Below are 17,928 nucleotides of genomic sequence, written 5' to 3' on the forward strand. Positions count from 1 at the left end.
TTGTATGACTGGTGGAGGAGAGACAGGTGTGTTCTACAGGTGTGTTCTACAGGTCTTTATGATGGGAGGTATTAGACCATTCTCCTTGTATGACTGGTGGAGGAGAGACAGGTGTGTTCTACAGGTCTTTATGATGGGAGGTATTAGACCATTCTCCTTGTATGACTGGTGGAGGAGAGACAGGTGTGTTCTACAGGTGTGTTCTACAGGTCTTTATGATGGGAGGTATTAAACCATTCTCCTTGTATGACTGGTGGAGGAGAGACAGGTGTGTTCTACAGGTCTTTATGATGGGAGGTATTAGACCATTCTCCTTGTAGGACTGGTGGAGGAGAGACAGGTGTGTTCTACAGGTGTGTTCTACAGGTCTTTATGATGGGAGGTATTAGACCATTCTCCTTGTATGACTGGTGGAGGAGAGACAGGTGTGTTCTACAGGTGTGTTCTACAGGTCTTTATGATGGGAGGTATTAGACCATTCTCCTTGTATGACAGGTGGAGGAGAGACAGGTGTGTTCTACAGGTCTTTATGATGGGGAGGTATTAGACCATTCTCCTTGTATGACTGGTGGAGGAGAGACAGGTGTGTTCTACAGGTCTTTATGATGGGAGGTATTAGACCATTCTCCTTATATGACAGGTGGAGGAGAGACAGGTGTGTTCTACAGGTGTGTTCTACAGGTGGAGGAGAGACAGGTGTGTTCTACAGGTCTTTCTGATGGGAGGTATTAGACCATTCTCCTTGTATGACTGGTGGAGGAGAGACAGGTGTGTTCTACAGGTCTTTATGATGGGAGGTATTAGACCATTCTCCTTGTATGACTGGTGGAGGAGAGACAGGTGTGTTCTACAGGTCTTTATGATGGGAGGTATTAGACCATTCTCCTTGTATGACTGGTGGAGGAGAGACAGGTGTGTTCTACAGGTCTTTCTGATGGGAGGTATTAGACCATTCTCCTTGTATGACTGGTGGAGGAGAGACAGGTGTGTTCTACAGGTCTTTCTGATGGGAGGTATTAGACCATTCTCCTTGTATGACTGGTGGAGGAGAGACAGGTGTGTTCTACAGGTCTTTCTGATGGGAGGTATTAGACCATTCTCCTTGTATGACTGGTGGAGGAGAGACAGGTGTGTGTTCTACAGGTGGAGGAGAGACAGGTGTGTTCTACAGGTCTTTATGATGGGAGGTATTAGACCATTCTCCTTGTATGACAGGTGGAGGAGAGACAGGTGTGTTCTACAGGTCTTTATGATGGGAGGTATTAGACCATTCTCCTTATATGACAGGTGGAGGAGAGACAGGTGTGTTCTACAGGTGTGTTCTACAGGTGTGTTCTACAGGTCTTTATGATGGGAGGTATTAGACCATTCTCCTTGTATGACTGGTGGAGGAGAGACAGGTGTGTTCTACAGGTGGAGGAGAGACAGGTGTGTTCTACAGGTCTTTATGATGGGAGGTATTAGACCATTCTCCTTGTATGACAGGTGGAGGAGAGACAGGTGTGTTCTACAGGTCTTTATGATGGGAGGTATTAGACCATTCTCCTTATATGACAGGTGGAGGAGAGACAGGTGTGTTCTACAGGTGTGTTCTACAGGTCTTTCTGATGGGAGGTATTAGACCATTCTCCTTGTATGACTGGTGGAGGAGAGACAGGTGTGTTCTACAGGTCTTTATGATGGGAGGCATTAGACCATTCTCCTTATATGACAGGTGGAGGAGAGACAGGTGTGTTCTACAGGTCTTTATGATGGGAGGTATTAGACCATTCTCCTTGTAGGACTGGTGGAGGAGAGACAGGTGTGTTCTACAGGTGTGTGCTACAGGTGGAGGAGAGACAGGTGTGTTCTACAGGTCTTTCTGATGGGAGGTATTAGACCATTCTCCTTGTATGACAGGTGGAGGAGAGACAGGTGTGTTCTACAGGTGTGTTCTACAGGTCTTTATGATGGGAGGCATTAAACCATTCTCCTTGTATGACAGGTGGAGGAGAGACAGGTGTGTTCTACAGGTCTTTATGATGGGAGGTATTAGACCATTCTCCTTGTATGACTGGTGGAGGAGAGACAGGTGTGTTCTACAGGTCTTTCTGATGGGAGGTATTAGACCATTCTCCTTGTATGACTGGTGGAGGAGAGACAGGTGTGTTCTACAGGTGTGTTCTACAGGTCTTTATGATGGGAGGTATTAGACCATTCTCCTTGTATGACTGGTGGAGGAGAGACAGGTGTGTTCTACAGGTCTTTATGATGGGAGGTATTAGACCATTCTCCTTGTATGACTGGTGGAGGAGAGACAGGTGTGTTCTACAGGTCTTTATGATGGGAGGTATTAGACCATTCTCCTTGTATGACTGGTGGAGGAGAGACAGGTGTGTTCTACAGGTCTTTATGATGGGAGGTATTAGACCATTCTCCTTGTATGACTGGTGGAGGAGAGACAGGTGTGTTCTACAGGTCTTTATGATGGGAGGTATTAAACCATTCTCCTTGTAGGACTGGTGGAGGAGAGACAGGTGTGTTCTACAGGTGTGTTCTACAGGTCTTTCTGATGGGAGGTATTAGACCATTCTCCTTGTATGACTGGTGGAGGAGAGACAGGTGTGTTCTACAGGTCTTTATGATGGGAGGTATTAGACCATTCTCCTTGTATGACTGGTGGAGGAGAGACAGGTGTGTGTTCTACAGGTGTGTTCTACAGGTCTTTATGATGGGAGGTATTAGACCATTCTCCTTGTATGACTGGTGGAGGAGAGACAGGTGTGTTCTACAGGTGTGTTCTACAGGTCTTTATGATGGGAGGTATTAGACCATTCTCCTTGTATGACTGGTGGAGGAGAGACAGGTGTGTTCTACAGGTGTGTTCTACAGGTGTGTTCTACAGGTCTTTCTGATGGGAGGCATTAGACCATTCTCCTTGTATGACTGGTGGAGGAGAGACAGGTGTGTGTTCTACAGGTGGAGGAGAGACAGGTGTATTCTACAGGTCTTTATGATGGGAGGTATTAGACCATTCTCCTTGTATGGCTGGTGGAGGAGAGACAGGTGTGTTCTACAGGTGGAGGAGAGACAGGTGTGTTCTACAGGTGTGTTCTACAGGTCTTTATGATGGGAGGCATTAGACCATTCTCCTTGTATGACTGGTGGAGGAGAGACAGGTGTGTTCTACAGGTGTGTTCTACAGGTCTTTATGATGGGAGGTATTAGACCATTCTCCTTGTATGACTGGTGGAGGAGAGACAGGTGTGTTCTACAGGTCTTTCTGATGGGAGGTATTAGACCATTCTCCTTATATGACAGGTGGAGGAGAGACAGGTGTGTTCTACAGGTGTGTTCTACAGGTCTTTATGATGGGAGGTATTAGACCATTCTCCTTGTATGACTGGTGGAGGAGAGACAGGTGTGTTCTACAGGTGTGTTCTACAGGTCTTTATGATGGGAGGTATTAGACCATTCTCCTTGTATGACTGGTGGAGGAGAGACAGGTGTGTTCTACAGGTGTGTTCTACAGGTCTTTCTGATGGGAGGTATTAGACCATTCTCCTTGTATGACTGGTGGAGGAGAGACAGGTGTGTTCTACAGGTGTGTTCTACAGGTGTGTTCTACAGGTCTTTATGATGGGAGGTATTAGACCATTCTCCTTGTATGACAGGTGGAGGAGAGACAGGTGTGTTCTACAGGTGTGTTCTACAGGTGTGTTCTACAGGTCTTTATGATGGGAGGTATTAGACCATTCTCCTTGTATGACTGGTGGAGGAGAGACAGGTGTGTGTTCTACAGGTGGAGGAGAGACAGGTGTGTTCTACAGGTCTTTATGATGGGAGGTATTAGACCATTCTCCTTGTATGACTGGTGGAGGAGAGACAGGTGTGTTCTACAGGTGTGTTCTACAGGTCTTTCTGATGGGAGGTATTAGACCATTCTCCTTGTATGACTGGTGGAGGAGAGACAGGTGTGTTCTACAGGTGTGTTCTACAGGTCTTTATGATGGGAGGTATTAAACCATTCTCCTTGTATGACTGGTGGAGGAGAGACAGGTGTGTTCTACAGGTCTTTATGATGGGAGGTATTAAACCATTCTCCTTGTATGACTGGTGGAGGAGAGACAGGTGTGTTCTACAGGTCTTTCTGATGGGAGGTATTAGACCATTCTCCTTGTATGACTGGTGGAGGAGAGACAGGTGTGTTCTACAGGTCTTTCTGATGGGAGGTATTAGACCATTCTCCTTATATGACAGGTGGAGGAGAGACAGGTGTGTTCTACAGGTGTGTTCTACAGGTGTGTTCTACAGGTCTTTATGATGGGAGGTATTAGACCATTCTCCTTGTATGACTGGTGGAGGAGAGACAGGTGTGTTCTACAGGTGTGTTCTACAGGTGTGTTCTACAGGTCTTTCTGATGGGAGGCATTAGACCATTCTCCTTGTATGACTGGTGGAGGAGAGACAGGTGTGTGTTCTACAGGTGGAGGAGAGACAGGTGTGTTCTACAGGTCTTTATGATGGGAGGTATTAGACCATTCTCCTTGTATGGCTGGTGGAGGAGAGACAGGTGTGTTCTACAGGTGGAGGAGAGACAGGTGTGTTCTACAGGTGTGTTCTACAGGTGTGTTCTACAGGTGTGTTCTACAGGTCTTTATGATGGGAGGTATTAGACCATTCTCCTTGTATGACTGGTGGAGGAGAGACAGGTGTGTTCTACAGGTGTGTTCTACAGGTCTTTATGATGGGAGGTATTAGACCATTCTCCTTGTATGACTGGTGGAGGAGAGACAGGTGTGTTCTACAGGTGTGTTCTACAGGTCTTTCTGATGGGAGGTATTAGACCATTCTCCTTATATGACAGGTGGAGGAGAGACAGGTGTGTTCTACAGGTGTGTTCTACAGGTCTTTATGATGGGAGGTATTAGACCATTCTCCTTATATGACAGGTGGAGGAGAGACAGGTGTGTTCTACAGGTGTGTTCTACAGGTCTTTATGATGGGAGGTATTAGACCATTCTCCTTGTATGACTGGTGGAGGAGAGACAGGTGTGTTCTACAGGTCTTTCTGATGGGAGGTATTAGACCATTCTCCTTGTATGACTGGTGGAGGAGAGACAGGTGTGTTCTACAGGTCTTTCTGATGGGAGGTATTAGACCATTCTCCTTATATGACAGGTGGAGGAGAGACAGGTGTGTTCTACAGGTGTGTTCTACAGGTGTGTTCTACAGGTCTTTATGATGGGAGGTATTAGACCATTCTCCTTGTATGACTGGTGGAGGAGAGACAGGTGTGTTCTACAGGTCTTTATGATGGGAGGCATTAGACCATTCTCCTTGTATGACTGGTGGAGGAGAGACAGGTGTGTTCTACAGGTGTGTTCTACAGGTCTTTCTGATGGGAGGTATTAGACCATTCTCCTTGTATGACTGGTGGAGGAGAGACAGGTGTGTTCTACAGGTCTTTATGATGGGAGGTATTAGACCATTCTCCTTGTATGACTGGTGGAGGAGAGACAGGTGTGTGTTCTACAGGTGTGTTCTACAGGTGTGTTCTACAGGTCTTTCTGATGGGAGGTATTAGACCATTCTCCTTGTATGACTGGTGGAGGAGAGACAGGTGTGTTCTACAGGTCTTTATGATGGGAGGTATTAGACCATTCTCCTTGTATGACTGGTGGAGGAGAGACAGGTGTGTTCTACAGGTCTTTATGATGGGAGGTATTAGACCATTCTCCTTGTATGACTGGTGGAGGAGAGACAGGTGTGTGTTCTACAGGTGGAGGAGAGACAGGTGTGTTCTACAGGTCTTTATGATGGGAGGTATTAGACCATTCTCCTTGTATGACAGGTGGAGGAGAGACAGGTGTGTTCTACAGGTCTTTATGATGGGAGGTATTAGACCATTCTCCTTGTATGGCTGGTGGAGGAGAGACAGGTGTGTTCTACAGGTGGAGGAGAGACAGGTGTGTTCTACAGGTGTGTTCTACAGGTGTGTTCTACAGGTGTGTTCTACAGGTGTGTTCTACAGGTCTTTATGATGGGAGGCATTAGACCATTCTCCTTGTATGACTGGTGGAGGAGAGACAGGTGTGTTCTACAGGTCTTTATGATGGGAGGTATTAGACCATTCTCCTTGTATGACTGGTGGAGGAGAGACAGGTGTGTTCTACAGGTCTTTATGATGGGAGGTATTAGACCATTCTCCTTGTATGACTGGTGGAGGAGAGACAGGTGTGTTCTACAGGTGTGTTCTACAGGTCTTTCTGATGGGAGGTATTAGACCATTCTCCTTGTATGACAGGTGGAGGAGAGACAGGTGTGTTCTACAGGTCTTTATGATGGGAGGTATTAGACCATTCTCCTTGTATGACTGGTGGAGGAGAGACAGGTGTGTTCTACAGGTGTGTTCTACAGGTCTTTCTGATGGGAGGTATTAGACCATTCTCCTTGTATGACTGGTGGAGGAGAGACAGGTGTGTTCTACAGGTGTTTATGATGGGAGGTATTAGACCATTCTCCTTGTATGACTGGTGGAGGAGAGACAGGTGTGTTCTACAGGTGTGTTCTACAGGTCTTTATGATGGGAGGTATTAGACCATTCTCCTTGTATGACTGGTGGAGGAGAGACAGGTGTGTTCTACAGGTGTGTTCTACAGGTCTTTATGATGGGGAGGTATTAGACCATTCTCCTTGTATGACTGGTGGAGGAGAGACAGGTGTGTTCTACAGGTCTTTATGATGGGAGGTATTAGACCATTCTCCTTGTATGACTGGTGGAGGAGAGACAGGTGTGTTCTACAGGTGTGTTCTACAGGTCTTTATGATGGGAGGTATTAAACCATTCTCCTTGTATGACTGGTGGAGGAGAGACAGGTGTGTTCTACAGGTCTTTATGATGGGAGGTATTAGACCATTCTCCTTGTAGGACTGGTGGAGGAGAGACAGGTGTGTTCTACAGGTGTGTTCTACAGGTCTTTATGATGGGAGGTATTAGACCATTCTCCTTGTATGACTGGTGGAGGAGAGACAGGTGTGTTCTACAGGTGTGTTCTACAGGTCTTTATGATGGGAGGTATTAGACCATTCTCCTTGTATGACAGGTGGAGGAGAGACAGGTGTGTTCTACAGGTCTTTATGATGGGAGGTATTAGACCATTCTCCTTGTATGACTGGTGGAGGAGAGACAGGTGTGTTCTACAGGTCTTTATGATGGGAGGTATTAGACCATTCTCCTTATATGACAGGTGGAGGAGAGACAGGTGTGTTCTACAGGTGTGTTCTACAGGTGGAGGAGAGACAGGTGTGTTCTACAGGTCTTTCTGATGGGAGGTATTAGACCATTCTCCTTGTATGACTGGTGGAGGAGAGACAGGTGTGTTCTACAGGTCTTTATGATGGGAGGTATTAGACCATTCTCCTTGTATGACTGGTGGAGGAGAGACAGGTGTGTTCTACAGGTCTTTATGATGGGAGGTATTAGACCATTCTCCTTGTATGACTGGTGGAGGAGAGACAGGTGTGTTCTACAGGTCTTTCTGATGGGAGGTATTAGACCATTCTCCTTGTATGACTGGTGGAGGAGAGACAGGTGTGTTCTACAGGTCTTTCTGATGGGAGGTATTAGACCATTCTCCTTGTATGACTGGTGGAGGAGAGACAGGTGTGTTCTACAGGTCTTTCTGATGGGAGGTATTAGACCATTCTCCTTGTATGACTGGTGGAGGAGAGACAGGTGTGTGTTCTACAGGTGGAGGAGAGACAGGTGTGTTCTACAGGTCTTTATGATGGGAGGTATTAGACCATTCTCCTTGTATGACAGGTGGAGGAGAGACAGGTGTGTTCTACAGGTCTTTATGATGGGAGGTATTAGACCATTCTCCTTATATGACAGGTGGAGGAGAGACAGGTGTGTTCTACAGGTGTGTTCTACAGGTGTGTTCTACAGGTCTTTATGATGGGAGGTATTAGACCATTCTCCTTGTATGACTGGTGGAGGAGAGACAGGTGTGTTCTACAGGTGGAGGAGAGACAGGTGTGTTCTACAGGTCTTTATGATGGGAGGTATTAGACCATTCTCCTTGTATGACAGGTGGAGGAGAGACAGGTGTGTTCTACAGGTCTTTATGATGGGAGGTATTAGACCATTCTCCTTATATGACAGGTGGAGGAGAGACAGGTGTGTTCTACAGGTGTGTTCTACAGGTCTTTCTGATGGGAGGTATTAGACCATTCTCCTTGTATGACTGGTGGAGGAGAGACAGGTGTGTTCTACAGGTCTTTATGATGGGAGGCATTAGACCATTCTCCTTATATGACAGGTGGAGGAGAGACAGGTGTGTTCTACAGGTCTTTATGATGGGAGGTATTAGACCATTCTCCTTGTAGGACTGGTGGAGGAGAGACAGGTGTGTTCTACAGGTGTGTGCTACAGGTGGAGGAGAGACAGGTGTGTTCTACAGGTCTTTCTGATGGGAGGTATTAGACCATTCTCCTTGTATGACAGGTGGAGGAGAGACAGGTGTGTTCTACAGGTGTGTTCTACAGGTCTTTATGATGGGAGGCATTAAACCATTCTCCTTGTATGACAGGTGGAGGAGAGACAGGTGTGTTCTACAGGTCTTTATGATGGGAGGTATTAGACCATTCTCCTTGTATGACTGGTGGAGGAGAGACAGGTGTGTTCTACAGGTCTTTCTGATGGGAGGTATTAGACCATTCTCCTTGTATGACTGGTGGAGGAGAGACAGGTGTGTTCTACAGGTGTGTTCTACAGGTCTTTATGATGGGAGGTATTAGACCATTCTCCTTGTATGACTGGTGGAGGAGAGACAGGTGTGTTCTACAGGTCTTTATGATGGGAGGTATTAGACCATTCTCCTTGTATGACTGGTGGAGGAGAGACAGGTGTGTTCTACAGGTCTTTATGATGGGAGGTATTAGACCATTCTCCTTGTATGACTGGTGGAGGAGAGACAGGTGTGTTCTACAGGTCTTTATGATGGGAGGTATTAGACCATTCTCCTTGTATGACTGGTGGAGGAGAGACAGGTGTGTTCTACAGGTCTTTATGATGGGAGGTATTAAACCATTCTCCTTGTAGGACTGGTGGAGGAGAGACAGGTGTGTTCTACAGGTCTTTATGATGGGAGGTATTAAACCATTCTCCTTGTAGGACTGGTGGAGGAGAGACAGGTGTGTTCTACAGGTCTTTATGATGGGAGGTATTAAACCATTCTCCTTGTATGACTGGTGGAGGAGAGACAGGTGTGTTCTACAGGTCTTTATGATGGGAGGTATTAAACCATTCTCCTTGTATGACTGGTGGAGGAGAGACAGGTGTGTTCTACAGGTCTTTATGATGGGAGGTATTAAACCATTCTCCTTGTATGACTGGTGGAGGAGAGACAGGTGTGTTCTACAGGTCTTTATGATGGGAGGTATTAAACCATTCTCCTTGTATGACTGGTGGAGGAGAGACAGGTGTGTTCTACAGGTCTTTCTGATGGGAGGTATTAAACCATTCTCCTTGTATGACTGGTGGAGGAGAGACAGGTGTGTTCTACAGGTGTGTTCTACAGGTCTTTATGATGGGAGGTATTAAACCATTCTCCTTGTATGACTGGTGGAGGAGAGACAGGTGTGTTCTACAGGTCTTTATGATGGGAGGTATTAAACCATTCTCCTTGTATGACTGGTGGAGGAGAGTCAGGTGTGTTCTACAGGTGGAGGAGAGACAGGTGTGTTCTACTGATGCTGAAAGACAAATCCCAGATACAAATATTTTGGTATTATTATTCAATAGATGGCCGTAATCCCCGACAGACACACCTGATTAACTTGATGGATCGTGTAATCACCTGGCTAAGTGGAGTGTTTTGCTTAGACATACTAGCTAAACAATTAACCACCATCCCAATAGAGTACTACCAATACAAACCTATTGTCATAGCTAGCTAGAGTTAACCAAATAGGTTCAATGTTAGCTAGTAAAAGTATAGATGCCTTAATGGAAAGTCACCCAGTAAAATACTACTAAGTATTTGGTTCTAAATATACTTAAGTATCAAAAGTAAAAGTATAAATCCTTTCAAATTCCTTCTATTAAGCAAAGCACCATTTTCTTTTTTAAATGTATGGATAGCCAGGGGCACACTCCAACACTCAGACATCATTTACTAAATATGCATTTGTGTTTAGTGATTCCACCAGATCAGAGGCAGTAGGGATGACCAGGGATGTTCTCTGTTTAGTGAGTCCTCCAGATCAGAGGCGGTAGGGATGACCAGGGATGTTCTCTGTTTAGTGAGTCCTCCAGATCAGAGGCGGTAGGGATGACCAGGGATGTTCTCTGTTTAGTGAGTCCTCCAGATCAGAGGCAGTAGGGATGACCAGGGATGTTCTCTGTTTAGTGAGTCCTCCAGATCAGAGGCAGTAGGGATGACCAGGGATGTTCTCTGTTTAGTGAGTCCTCCAGATCAGAGGCAGTAGGGATGACCAGGGATATTCTCTGTTTAGTGAGTCCTCCAGATCAGAGGCAGTAGGGATGACCAGGGATGTGCTCTGTTTAGTGAGTCCTCCAGATCAGAGGCAGTAGGGATGACCAGGGATGTTCTCTGTTTAGTGAGTCCTCCAGATCAGAGGCAGTAGGGATGACCAGGGATGTTCTCTGTTTAGTGAGTCCTCCAGATCAGAGACAGTAGGGATGACCAGGGATGTTCTCTGTTTAGTGAGTCCTCCAGATCAGAGGCGGTAGGGTTGACCAGGGATGTTCTCTTGATAAGTCCATGAATTAGACCATTTTCCTGTCCTGCTAAGCATTCAAAATGTAATGAGTACTTTAAACGAGACTACAGTTCAGTTCAGGTACTGGGTGGAGGCTGGCTAGTGACTACAGTATAGTTCAGGTACTGGGTGGAGGCTGGCTAGTGACTACAGTATAGTTCAGGTACTGGGTGGAGAATGGCTAGTGACAGAGACTACAGTTCAGGTACTGGGTGGAGGCTGGCTAGTGACAGTGATACAGTTCAGGTACTGGGTGGAGGCTGGCTAGTAACAGTGACTACAGTTCAGGTACTGGGTGGAGGCTGGCTAGTGACAGAGACTACAGTTCAGTTCAGGTAGTGGGTGGAGGCTGGCTAGTGGCAGAGACTACAGTTCAGGTACTGGGTGGAGGCTGGCTAGTGACAGTGACTACAGTTCAGGTACTGGGTGGAGGCTGGCTAGTGACTACAGTATAGTTCAGGTACTGGGTGGAGGCTGGCTAGTAACAGTGACTACAGTTCAGGTACTGGGTGGAGGCTGGCTAGTGACAGAGACTACAGTTCAGTTCAGGTACTGGGTGGAGGCTGGCTAGTGGCAGAGACTACAGTTCAGGTACTGGGTGGAGGCTGGCTAGTGACAGTGACTACAGTTCAGTTCAGGTACTGGGTGGAGGCTGGCTAGTGACAGAGACTACAGTTCAGTTCAGGTACTGGGTGGAGGCTGGCTAGTGGCAGAGACTACAGTTCAGGTACTGGGTGGAGGCTGGCTAGTGGCAGAGACTACAGTTCAGGTACTGGGTGGAGGCTGGCTAGTGACAGTGACTACAGTTCAGTTCAGGTACTGGGTGGAGGCTGGCTAGTGACAGAGACTACAGTTCAGTTCAGGTACTGGGTGGAGGCTGGCTAGTGACAGTGACTACAGTTCAGGTACTGGGTGGAGGCTGGCTAGTGACAGAGACTACAGTTCAGTTCAGGTACTGGGTGGAGGCTGGCTAGTGACAGAGACTACAGTTCAGTTCAGGTACTGGGTGGAGGCTGGCTAGTGACAGAGACTACAGTTCAGATTCTGTCTCTTGTTCTCCCATCTAGTGGTGGTTCTGTCTCGTTGTCCCATCTAGTGGTGGTTCTGTCTCGTTGTTCCATCTAGTGGTGGTTCTGTCTCTTGTTGTCCCATCTAGTGGTGGTTCTGTCTCTTGTTGTCCCATCTAGTGGTGGTTCTGTCTCTTGTTGTCCCATCTAGTGGTGGTTCTGTCTCTTGTTGTTCCATCTAGTGGTGGTTCTGTCTCTTGTAGTTCCATCTAGTGGTGGTTCTGTCTCTTGTTGTTCCATCTAGTGGTGGTTCTGTCTCTTGTTGTTCCATCTAGTGGTGGTTCTGTCTCTTGTTGTTCCATCTAGTGGTGGTTCTGTCTCTTGTTGTTCCATCTAGTGGTGGTTCTGTCTCTTGTTCTCCCATCTAGTGGTGGTTCTGTCTCTTGTTGTTCCATCTAGTGGTGGTTCTGTCTCTTGTTGTTCCATCTAGTGGTGGTTCTGTCTCTTGTTGTTCCATCTAGTGGTGGTTCTGTCTCTTGTTCTCCCATCTAGTGGTGGTTCTGTCTCTTGTTGTCTCATCTAGTGGTGGTTCTGTCTCTTGTTGTTCCATCTAGGGGTGGTTCTGTCTCTTGTTGTTCCATCTAGTGGTGGTTCTGTCTCTTGTTGTCCCATCTAGTGGTGGTTCTGTCTCGTTGTCCCATCTAGTGGTGGTTCTGTCTCGTTGTCCCATCTAGTGGTGGTTCTGTCTCGTTGTTCCATCTAGTGGTGGTTCTGTCTCTCGTTGTTCCATCTAGTGGTGGTTCTGTCTCTTGTTGTTCCATCTAGTGGAGAAGCGGGGTGAGGTAAGGGAGAAGGTCTCCCGCCTGAAGAGCGGGGGCTGATACCCCAGGGAACACTCGAAAGGTGAGAGCCTTTCAGGCAGGGGAGGGTATTGTAGGCGTATTCAACCCACACGAGTTGCTGGATCCAGGTGGTGGGGTTGGTGGAGACCAGGCAGTGAAGTGTCGTCTCCAGGTCTTGATTGGCTCGCTCCAACTGACCGTTGGACTGCGGGTGGAACCCAAAGGACAGGCTGGCCGACGACCCAATAAGCGTGCAGAACACCTTCCAGAATCGGGATGAGAACTGAGGGCCCCGGTCAGTACTGAAACTATCGAGGTTACCTAGCCAGCTACACGTTCAAACAAAGTCAACAACGCAGCCACTGCTAGCTAGCCTACTTCACCAGCCAGCAGTACTGTTTCATCTTCGTCATTTTAGTCAATAAGATTTTTGCAACGTAAGCTTAACTTTCTGAACATTCGAGAAGTGTAGTCCACTTGTCATTCCAATCTCCTTTGCATTAGCGTAGCCTCTTCTGTAGCCTGTCAACTATGTGTCTGTCTATCCCTGTTCTCTCCCCTCTGCACAGGCCACACAAACGCTTCACACCGCGTGGCCGCTGCCACTCTAACCTGGTGGTCCCAATGCGCACGACCCACGTGGAGTTCCAGGTCTCCGGCAGCCTCTGGAACTGCCGATCTGCGGCCAACAAGGCTGAGTTCATCTCAGCCTATGCTACTCTCCAGTCCCTCGACTTCATGGCGCTGACGGAAACATGGATTACCACAGATAACACTGCTACTCCTACTGCTCTCTCCTCGTCTGCCCACGTGTTCTCTCATACCCCGAGAGCATCTGGCCAGCGGGGTGGTGGCACTGGAATCCTCATCTCTCCCAAGTGGACATTCTCTCTTTCTCCCCTGACCCATCTGTCTATCTCCTCATTTGAATTCCATGCTGTCACAGTTACCAGCCCTTTCAAGCTTAACATCCTTATCATTTATCGCCCTCCAGGTTCCCTTGGAGAGTTCATCAATGAGCTTGACGTCTTGATAAGTTCCTTTCCTGAGGATGGCTCACCTCTCACAGTTCTGGGTGACTTTAACCTCCCCTCGTCTACCTTTGACTCATTCCTCTCTGCCTCCTTCTTTCCACTCCTCTCCTCTTTTGACCTCACCCTCTCACCTTCCCCCCCCACTCACAAGGCAGGCAATACGCTTGACCTCATCTTTACTAGATGCTGTTCGTCCACTAATCTCATTGCAACTCCCCTCCAAGTCTCCGACCACTACCTTGTATCCTTTTCCCTCTCGCTCTCATCCAACACTTCTCACTCTGCCCCTACTCGGATGGTATTGCGCCGTCCCAACCTTCGCTCTCTCTCTCCCGCTACTCTCTCCTCTTCCATCCTATCATCTCTTCCCTCTGCTCAAACCTTCTCCAACCTATCCCCTGATTCTGCCTCCTCAACCCTCCTCTCCTCCCTTTCTGCATCCTTTGATTCTCTATGTCCCCTATCCTCCAGGCCGGCTCGGTCCTCCCCTCCTGCTCAGTGGCTCGACGACTCATTGCGAGCTCACAGAACAGGGCTCCGGGCAGCCGAGCGGAAATGGAGGAAAACTCACCTCCCTGCGGACCTGGCATCCTTTCACTCCCTCCTCTCTACATTTTCCTCTACTGTCTCTGCTGCTAAAGCCACTTTCTACCACTCTAAATTCCAAGCATCTGCCTCTAACCCTAGGAAGCTCTTTGCCACCTTCTCCTCCCTCTTGAATCCTCCTCCCCCTCCCCCCCTCCTCCCTCTCTGCAGATGACTTCGTCAACCATTTTGAAAAGATGGTCGACGACATCCGATCCTCGTTTGCTAAGTCAAACGACACCACTGGTCCTGCTCACACTGCCCTACCCTGTGCTTTGACCTCTTTCTCCCCTCTCTCTCCAGATGAAATCTCGCGTCTTGTGACGGCCGGCCGCCCAACAACCTGCCCGCTTGACCCTATCCCCTCCTCTCTTCTCCAGACCATTTCCGGAGACCTTCTCCCTTACCTCACCTCGCTCATCAATTCATCCTTGACCGCTGGCTACGTCCCTTCCGTCTTCAAGAGATCGAGAGTTGCACCCCTTCTGAAAAAACCTACACTCGATCCCTCCGAAGTCAACAACTACAGACCAGTATCCCTTCTTTCTTTTCTCTCAAACTCTTGAACGTGCCGTCCTTGGCCAGCTCTCCTGCTATCTCTCTCAGAATGACCTTCTTTATCCAAATCAGTCAGGTTTCAAGACTGGTCATTCAACTGAGACTGCTCTTCTCTGTGTCACGGAGGCTCTCCGCACTGCTAAAGCTAACTCTCTCTCCTCTGCTCTCATCCTTCTAGACCTATCTGCTGCCTTTGATACGGTGAACCATCAGATCCTCCTCTCCACCCTCTCCGAGTTGGGTATCTCCGGCGCAGCCCACGCTTGGATTGCGTCCTACCTGACAGATCGCTCCTACCAGGTGGCGTGGCGAGAATCTGTCTCCGCACCACGTGCTCTCACCACTGGTGTCCCCCAGGGCTCTGTTCTAGGCCCTCTCCTATTCTCGCTATACACCAAGTCACTTGGCTCTGTCATATCCTCACATGGTCTCTCCTATCATTGCTATGCAGACGACACACAATTAATCTTCTCCTTTCCCCCTTCTGATAACCAGGTGGCGAATCGCATCTCTGCATGTCTGGCAGACATATCAGTGTGGATGACGGATCACCACCTCAAGCTGAATCCTCGGCAAGACGGAGCTGCTCTTCCTCCCGGGGAAGGACTGCCCATTCCATGATCTCGCCATCACGGTTGACAACTCCATTGTGTCCTCCTCCCAGAGTGCTAAGAACCTTGGCGTGACCCTGGACAACACCCTGTCGTTCTCTACCAACATCAAGGCGGTGACCCGATCCTGTAGGTTCATGCTCTACAACATTCGCAGAGTACGACCCTGCCTCACACAGGAAGCGGCGCAGGTCCTAATCCAGGCACTTGTCATCTCCCGTCTGGATTACTGCAACTCGCTGTTGGCTGGGCTCCCTGCCTGTGCCATTAAACCCCTACAACTCATCCAGAACGCCGCAGCCCGTCTGGTGTTTAACCTTCCCAAGTTCTCTCACGTCACCCCGCTCCTCCGCTCTCTCCACTGGCTTCCTGTTGAAGCTCGCATCCGCTACAAGACCATGGTGCTTGCCTACGGAGCTGTGAGGGGGAACGGCACCTCCGTACCTTCAGGCTCTGATCAGGCCCTACACCCAAACAAGGGCACTGCGTTCATCCACCTCTGGCCTGCTCGCCTCCCTACCTCTGAGGAAGCACAGTTCCCGCTCAGCCCAGTCAAAACTGTTCGCTGCTCTGGCACCCCAATGGTGGAACAAGCTCCCTCACGACGCCAGGACAGCGGAGTCAATCACCACCTTCCGGAGACACCTGAAACCCCACCTCTTTAAGGAATACCTGGGATAGGATAAAGTAATCCTTCTAACCCCCCCCCCTAAAAGATTTAGATGCACTATTGTAAAGTGGTTGTTCCACTGGATATCATAAGGTGAATCCACCAATTTGTAAGTCGCTCTGGATAAGAGCGTCTGCTAAATGACTTAAATGTAAATGTAAGAGGAAGAGGTCGGCATACCCCCAAATGTTTGTCCGCTGCTGTCTCCATACCTGGAAAAGAGCCCGGTCGGCTCTTCTCAAGACCTCCAGGTATCGACAACAAGCAGATCGTCTCAGGCAGAGGGTATGGCTGTCCCTCCGGTATCGTCTCAGGCAGAGGGTATGGCTGTCCCTCCGGTATCGTCTCAGGCAGAGGGTGTGGATGTCCCTCCGGTATCGTCTCAGGCAGAGGGTATGGCCGTCCCTCCGGTATCGTCTCAAGCAGAGGGTGTGGCCGTCCCTCCGGTATTGTCTCAGGCAGAGGGTATGGCCGTCCCTCCGGTATCGTCTCAGGCAGAGGGTATGGCCGGCCCTCCGGTATCGTCTCAGGCAGAGGGTATGGCTGTCCACCCGTTATCTGACCCTCCGTGTGGAGTCCCACAAACTTCCCCACTGCTTTATCGGCCCAAGATCTCCAAGATCATTTGCCCGTCTGTTGTCCGTATTCTGTTGCCCCGTACCCTCCGTATTCATCCCACTTTTGTGTGTCATTCTATGTCTGACAGCCCTTTGTCTCCTTTTTCCAGGCCCACCCCTCTCCTCCGTTTCATCGACGGCAAACCGGCGTACACAGTGAGGCGCCTCCTGAAGGTTTGACCGCTGGGCAGGGGATTCCAGTACCTGGTTGACTGGAAGGGGGTTATGGCCCAGAGGAGAGGTGCTGGGTCCCCGCTGGGGACATCCTGGACCAGGCCTCATCGCTGAGTTCCAACGCCGGCACCCCGGTCAACCAGGTATGCGCCAAGGGTAGGATGCCAGGTGGCGCCCCTGGGGGGGTACTGTCACACCATGATCTGTTTCACCTGTCTTTGTGCTTGTCTCCACCACTAGATGGAAGAACAAGAGACAGAACCACCCCTAGATGGAACTACAAGAGACAGAACCACCCCTAGATGGAACTACAAGAGACAGAACCACCACTAGATGGGACAACAAGAGACAGAACCACCACTAGATGAGAGAACAAGAGACAGAACCACCACTAGATGGAACAACAAGAGACAGAACCACCACTAGATGAGAGAACAAGAGACAGAACCACCACTAGATGGAACAACAAGAGACAGAACCACCACTAGATGGAACAACAAGAGACAGAACCACCACTAGATGAGAGAACAAGAGACAGAACCACCACTAGATGGACCAACAAGAGACAGAACCACCACTAGATGGACCAACAAGAGACAGAACCACCACTAGATGAGAGAACAAGAGACAGAACCACCACTAGATGGACCAACAAGAGACAGAACCACCACTAGATGGAACAACAAGAGACAGAACCACCACTAGATGGGACAACAAGAGACAGAACCACCACTAGATGGGACAACAAATCAAATCAAATGTATTTATATAGCCCTTCGTACATCAGCTGATATCTCAAAGTGCTGTACAGAAACCCAGCCTAAAACCCCAAACAGCAAGCAAAGCATGTGAAAGAAGCACGGTGGCTAGGAAAAACTCCCTAGGAAAAACTCCCTAGAAAGGCCAAAAACCTAGGAAGAAACCTAGAGAGGAACCAGGCTATGAGGGGTGGTCAGTCCTCTTCTGGCTGTGCAGGGTGGATATTATAACAGAACATGGTCAAGATATTAAAATGTTCATAAATGACCAGCATGGTAAAATAATAATAATCATAGTAGTTGTC

This window comes from Salmo salar, chromosome ssa25 (genome assembly GCF_905237065.1).
Source record: "Salmo salar chromosome ssa25, Ssal_v3.1, whole genome shotgun sequence".
Classification (NCBI taxonomy): Eukaryota; Metazoa; Chordata; class Actinopteri; order Salmoniformes; family Salmonidae; genus Salmo; species Salmo salar.